The sequence below is a fragment of the Bombina bombina genome, chromosome 1 (genome assembly GCF_027579735.1).
Source record: "Bombina bombina isolate aBomBom1 chromosome 1, aBomBom1.pri, whole genome shotgun sequence".
Lineage (NCBI taxonomy): Eukaryota > Metazoa > Chordata > Amphibia > Anura > Bombinatoridae > Bombina > Bombina bombina.
Window position 1 is genome coordinate 589,393,714 of NC_069499.1, and position 6,994 is coordinate 589,400,707.

Genomic DNA, 6,994 nt, shown 5'->3' on the forward strand with positions numbered 1-6,994 from the left:
AGCAATTCCCTAGGCCCCAGCCCTCACCTCGGGGAGGAAAAGGATACTACCTGAAGGAAGGGGAAAAGGAAAGGGTATATGACCCACCCAGACAAGCTGGGTGGGAGCGGAGAGATGAGGGGTAAGGTTTACAAATATTCTAAACAGGCAATGAATGAGAAGAATAACCCTTTAGCTGAACATACAGTGTATATACAACAACAGCAACAGTTTAGTGAAGCAATCAAGAGTCAGGGTAAACAAAGCAGTGATACATACAACACCCAGTAGTAGATATGAGGTAATAGTCCAGGGAGATACATCTGTGTTATCAGTTGTTCTTTAATAAGATGGGATAGTTCCTCAGTAATTATCGTTGTGCCTTTATATAAGAGGTGTATAATAAGCTTAGTAGTATGTATTTCACCTCCAGCTGATTGATACACTTCAGCCGAGTGTGGAGAGCTGCCAAAAACTGATGCCAAAGCAAAGGTATAAATCCCTTACCTCTATTACTTCAGGCTAGAGTCTAGCATTTTTTAGAAGGATTGGGTCTAAGGTATTAGAGTAGGCAGCGCTATGCTGTAGGCAACAACATTCACTGTGAGACTGAACGAATTGTGTCCATACAGGTGAGGTAGGTTATGCAAGCTGTTTAGAGCCTTTAATGTAACCCGTAAACAAATTACAGTAGGAGTGAAAAATTGGCCTCTCAGGAGTTAGTACACTTCAAGCTAGTGGTATAGAACATCAGGATGGGTACAATAGCTGTTTGTCAGCGGTATCAGGGTTGTTGTGGACCCATTATGGTGTCTGGCAATACTTAGTGCGGATTTTCGCGCCACTTAAGTTTCATCAAAATATGCCTTACTTATTGCACTGAGGTTAGGTCACAAGTCGTAATCTCTTATGTAGCCCACTTATATGCCTGAGAACTCTTATTTCTTAAAGATGCGCTGCTCAGGTGCTTGTCTGGTCATTCTGGGGAGCTTATCAAGTGTCTATGATGTAAGACGTCTGTGGCTGGGCGTGAATGTAACAGACATTTTTTACATACCCAGCTCCGTCTGAGCTTCTCTGGTCTCTTATCTGCACCACCCTCCAGAGTGCCTGCTGATCCCGGGAGCTAGTGATGCGTCAGTGGAGTCAGGTCCATATCGCCACTATCGCAGCTTCTTCTATGTCCTCCCACCGTGATCTTAGATGGGTTTTACCTGGCAGGTACAACCCTCCAGTCAGCACTCTTTGTCTGCAAAAGTTAGGATAGAAATTCTTGCCAAGCAAAGCAAAAATCTGAGTTTTAAGTGGTAAAGTGTTCGGAGCTCAGAGTACATTATTATTATCGGTTATTTGTAGAGCGCCAACAGATTCCGCAGCGCTAAATGTGACCGTTCTTTCTAGCGGTTAGCTCCGCCCCCCCGTCATGCTGTCTTTGATGCATGAATTCAGGGTGCCATAAGCGGGAGAAAAAAAATCAGGGTCCTTGATCGTGTTTTCAGTGGGGGCAATTTAGGAGGTTGTTTTTTTCAGCTTTTGTTGTTTTTTTCAGCTGTGGTTAATGGTCTGCCATGTCTGTCTTTTCTCTGGCAGATCGCTGGTGTTTAGAAGCAGTGTTCCTGTTAGTGCATGCTTCCTTCACTTCTAGAACTTGGCATGCTTATAGCCATCATTGGAGGATGTGGGAGGAATTCTGCTTGTCGCAAGGTTGGTCTGTGGCATAAGGACCTCAGGTATTGCTGGTAGAAAGGTTGTTAAGTATGCGTGCATGAGGGATGTCAAATTTTGAGATGTTGTTGTTTTGCTGTGCCTCTATGGTGTCTTGAGTGTTGGCAATCTCAGTCAGCCTTTAGGCTTAGGGGTTCTGCTTGAGCCCCTCCGTTTTTTCAGCTAAGGCACTCTTGATGTTTGTGCTGAGGTCTAAGTCCAATCAGTAGGAGACTAGGGGTACCTGGCCTTCTCTTCCAGCACAGTCAGATGTCAAGGTTTGTCCTTTGTCCGTAACTAGGGCTTATATGGTGGTTAGACCTGTAGGGTCAGGGCAATTTTTGGTTCACCTGGATGGCTCTTCGCTGTCTAGGTTTCAATTTCAGAGAACTCTGGGGAGAATGTCGGCTAGTGCAGGTTTAGATCCCAGCAAAATCCCTTCCCATTTCTTCCGGATTGCGGCAGCGCCGAATGCAACTGCATTAGGTTGGTCAGCAGAATCTAACCAGAGATTGGGTAGATGGAGAGCATTTTGGGGGCATTGATTTAGGCTTCCTCCCTGCATTAGACTTAATTAATGTGAGTTGGATGTGTGCTGTTTTTCATGGTGTTAGAGTGGGATGGTCGAGTATTGTGGCTAGGCTCCATTGGCGTAACTTTCCTTCCTCTAGGGTGGCTTATAGGGTTTTGAAGAAGATCAACAGAGAGCTGGGGAAGCCAGTCATGGCCATCGGTGGCTTTGTTGTTCACCATGATAATTTGTCAGCCTGAAAACGACATTTGTACCACCCAGATGGAGTTCATTTGTCTGACGAGGGTTTGGGTTTTTATCTTGCCAATCTTAAATGCATGTCAGCCCAAATTTAGTGTTAGTTTGGTGGTGGCAAGAGTACTCTCCCTCTTATGTTATAAGGGGTTTGTCTCTTGTGGCTGGAGGTCGGGCCTGAATTTTGGGGTGCAGTCCTAAAGGGGCTGAAGGTTGATCTAATTGGTGTGCGATACCCTTAGGTTGTGACCTAGGGGTGCCACACCATGCAGGCCTGCTGGCCTACGAGCACCTCAGGCATCTGTAGACCTCTCATCCACCCAGTGCATCCTTGGCCTCATCCTCTCTCCTGTCTGGGGTTTTGTAATTGGGATTCCAATGGCTGCCACCTTGTGAAGATGACTACGTGAAAAGTTTAGTCATCCATTTAAATTGTGATTAATAAACGCAACCATTTTTGGTCTTAACCTACAGCTCTTTGTGTGTTCTCTTCCTTTCAGGTTAATTAGTTATGAATAGCTGGGGGATTTTAGCCCTTTGGAAAGTATAAGGCTGCTTGTCAGCTTGAAGCAATTTAAAATCCTGATTCCTACAGCTATGACTTGGTTTGAATGTGTGTGTGTGTGCAGGCAACAATGTTGCATTATAGTGGGTGGTTCTGGCACTTACCTATTTAACTGTGGGGAGCTCTATCCTCTTTCTTTGTTGCTGTGGTTTGTGATTTTTCTTCCCTCCCCTGTGTTTTTCTTGTTTCAGATGCTGTTGGCAGCAGCCTTTGTGAGAATGGTTCCATTAGGGTTGCTGGTAGTCACTAAGGCTGGGATCTGATTAGTTCAACTGTTCTTAGTAAGCCCCCAACTGATACATTTGGCTCCCCCAATGTTGATGTGTTGTATTGCTCGTCTTCATTCATACCCTTAAGGTTTGGAGCGGCTTGTCATCATCTAGCGGCGGCAGGTCAGGGCCTGAATTTTTGGGTTCAGTCTTTAAGGGGCTGAAGGTAAAGCTAATGGGTGTGGCAATGTCCTTAGGTCATGACCTAGGGTTGCCACATCCTGCTGGCCTACTGGCCTACAGGCACCTTAGGTATCTGTAGCCCCTTGTCAGGGGTGGAGTCTGTTTAGGCTCCATCGAGTGTGTTCTTGGCTCCTTCCTCTATCCTGTCTGGGGTTTTTTAATTAGGGACTCCAATGGCCACCAGCTTGTGAAGATGACTACGTGAAAAGTTTAGTCATTTAGTTGATAAACACAATGACAATCATATTTTCAATATTTTTTTCTGCAAAGATACTTAAAAAGTTATCAGTCCCTTAATCATATCTCTGTAGAAATGATAGTAGGTTACTCATTACTCCAGCTCTAGAGTGTAATGATAACTTGGGAATTGTTTTTTTCCCCCCTGGGTGGCATTGATTAATCTAAGCAGGGAACGGGACTAGCATGCTGTGGGAAAATGTAAATGTTTTCCACACAAACACATCCAGACACTTCTGGATGCAACAATATTTTAAGCTAAAACATTTGGGTGCTTTGGATGTGTTTGTGTGGAAAACACTTAAATTTGTGTGTATCTGTGTAAATTAGACATGTATACAGCAGGATCTGGCTGTTTTTCTTTAAAAGGACCCAGATGTTTTTGTGTAAAATATTGTTGGATTCAGAAGTGTCTGGATGTGTTTGTGTGGAAAAGTCTAGAATTTGTGTGTATCTGTCTAAATTAGACATGGATCCAGCAGGATTCGGCTTTTACCCACTTCCTATTTTCAAGATGAGTCCTCTGGCTCCGCTGATTGAGTGTTGGTGACATCTGAGTATTCTGAAAGTGTAAGTATCAAGGAGATGTAGGGGGCTAGTCCTCCATTGTCTCTTCTTTCTGGGATCCCTTTCCCTCTTGCTTCTCTATCTGCTGCAGTGGTGGTGTCTTCTGCTGGCTGCATCTCTTCCTTTTTTGCTGCCTGTTACAACTCCTTCTGTGTCTGTTGCCCCTCTCTCTTCATTTGCATCTGTATTGCATACTTCTGTTCCTATGACCCCTGTGTATTACTGGCTCTGTTCCCACTAAGGTGTGTGCATGTGCCACAAGCATTTTGAAAAAGTGCACAGGAATTGTTTCCCCCCCCCCCCCCCCCCGATTATATATATATATATTTATTTTTTTGCTTGGGGTAGTCCAGCAGAGTCTAGCGATACACTTTTTTACAGCAGATCATTGGGGTGGTTCGGCAGAAGTAGCCCTGCTTAAAGTGCGCTACACCTATTTAGAGCAGGATGTTTAGGAGCAAAGCAAAAAGGGAAACCGGCTAACCATCCGCAAATGAATCCAAAGAAGCGGTGAAGGTAAGATGCAGTAATACTTTATTATTTACAGGTACAGACAGGCTAAAATCAAAAAAGTGGGCATGCAGAAAAAATGCACCAAACGGAACAAGTCCGGATGGCTACTAAACAGCAAAAAACATACGCGTTTCGTGAGGGGCTTCCTCACTTGCTCACTGCTTGAAACAGAATGCTGTTCTGCAAGCATATATAGAGGGTCAATTAGATTAATTGATAATCTGTTTAGTGATTGATACCTAATTCAGTTTTTAACCCTTAAAACTATATATGCTGCATACAGACAGAATGAGTACAGGGATGCAATGTTTGTTTTGAAATGAAAATACACAACTTTAAATTTTTTGGTTATCACTAACATAAGAACAATATGTAATTAGGGGTTAAGCTTTAATATATGAAGAGAAAAATTTACCCCTAAAATGTGTGTTTACACAAACAAATTGACATCTGATTCAACATTTAGACCAAATGGGACCCTGGAATTTATATTGAAAATCCACTTGACCTCTTTTTTACTGAGCTGATATTCCCTATCCCCCCCTCTTTTAGAGAAGGGTACATGGTCCACAGCCTGAAAAAATGCTAAAGAGGAATCTCCTTGATGTTCAAACTTAAAATGTGATGCTACTGAAGTAAATATCTCTGGATCATTTATATCCCTTATGTGTTCTAGTACCCTATCTCTCAACCTTCTTTTTGTTTTTCCTAGGTACTGTATTTGGCAGCTTTTGCATGTCATGAGGTACACTATATGTGTGGAATTGCAGTTAAGGTTATACCTAATCGTGTATTGTTTTCCAGTGCTGTTTGATTGAAAGGTATTTCCTTCAGTAATATGGTTACAGGTGATACACCTATTACCTCTGCATTTAAAGCAACCTAATCTTGTTGGTAACCAAGTACCTTTTTTGATTCCTGGTAAAAAAGAGGGGGATACATAGTTTTGAATACTTTTTGCCTTTCTTGACACACATTTTATTCCATTAGCTATCACTTTTTCCAAGACAGGATCAGTTTGTAAAATTGGTAAGCTTTCTCGTACAATGTCACAAATATTTTTGTACTCCTTGCTATAGGGGGTACTAAACACCACTTTACTAGACATACTCTGTTTATGTGGGGATCTACCCCCTCCCTTTTTGTATTGCAGTAATGACTCACGTGGTATACAATCCACAATCTGTTTAGTTTCTGTTAGTAACTGGTTGCTGTAACCCCTATCCTGAAGTCTTTTGGACAAATCCTCACTTTGTTTTTGATATAAAGTTTCACTAGAGCAAATTCTCCTAGCTCTGATGAATTGACCCTTTGGAATGGCTTTTAGTACATGTCGAGGGTGACAGGATCTGAAATTTAAAATAGTATTTCCACTTGTGGGTTTTCTATATAGGTCTGTGACAATTCCGTCACCCTCAACAGATACCACAATATCCAAAAACTCAATCCTCGTAGGGTTCTGACACCCAACAAAACTTAAATTATAAGCATTGCAGTTCAAATATTGAATAAAGTTAGATGCTGATATCTCATCTCCATCCCACACCAGAAGCAGGTCATCAATGTAACGACCAAAGTAAACTATGTGTTCTCTGAAGGGGTTACTATCCGCATAGACGTGGAGCAGCTCCCACCATCCCATATAGAGATTGGCATAGGAGGGGGCGAATTTCGCCCCCATAGCTGTTCCACGTCTCTGCAGATAGTAAGACCCCTCAAACAAAAAATAATTATGAGTTAATAAAAACTCCAAACTTAGAACTATGAAATGTTTAAGGTCCTCAGAAAAAACAGACATTCTATCTAAGATATTGGAAATTGACCTTAGACCTGCCTGGTGTGGGATGGAGGTGTACAGTGAGGCCACATCCACTGTAATGAACCTATATGTAGGCTTCCATTTGATAGTTTGTAATGTACTAAGGACCTGTGTAGAGTCCCTTATATAACTTGTCAATTGTGCGACTAGAGGTTGCAAAAAGTTATCAATCAGTTCTGAAATGGGCTCCAAAAGGGAACTTACTCCAGAAATGATGGGTCTACCCGGGGGGTGTGTTGCATTCTTGTGCAATTTAGGCAGAAAGTAAAAAATGGGCACATTAGGATTCATAATCAAGAATTGTTCCATTTTTCTTTCTGCTATCACTCCTATCAACTGTCCCTGATATAAAATCTTCTCCAATTTTAGCCTAAACTGCACTGTTGGATTAA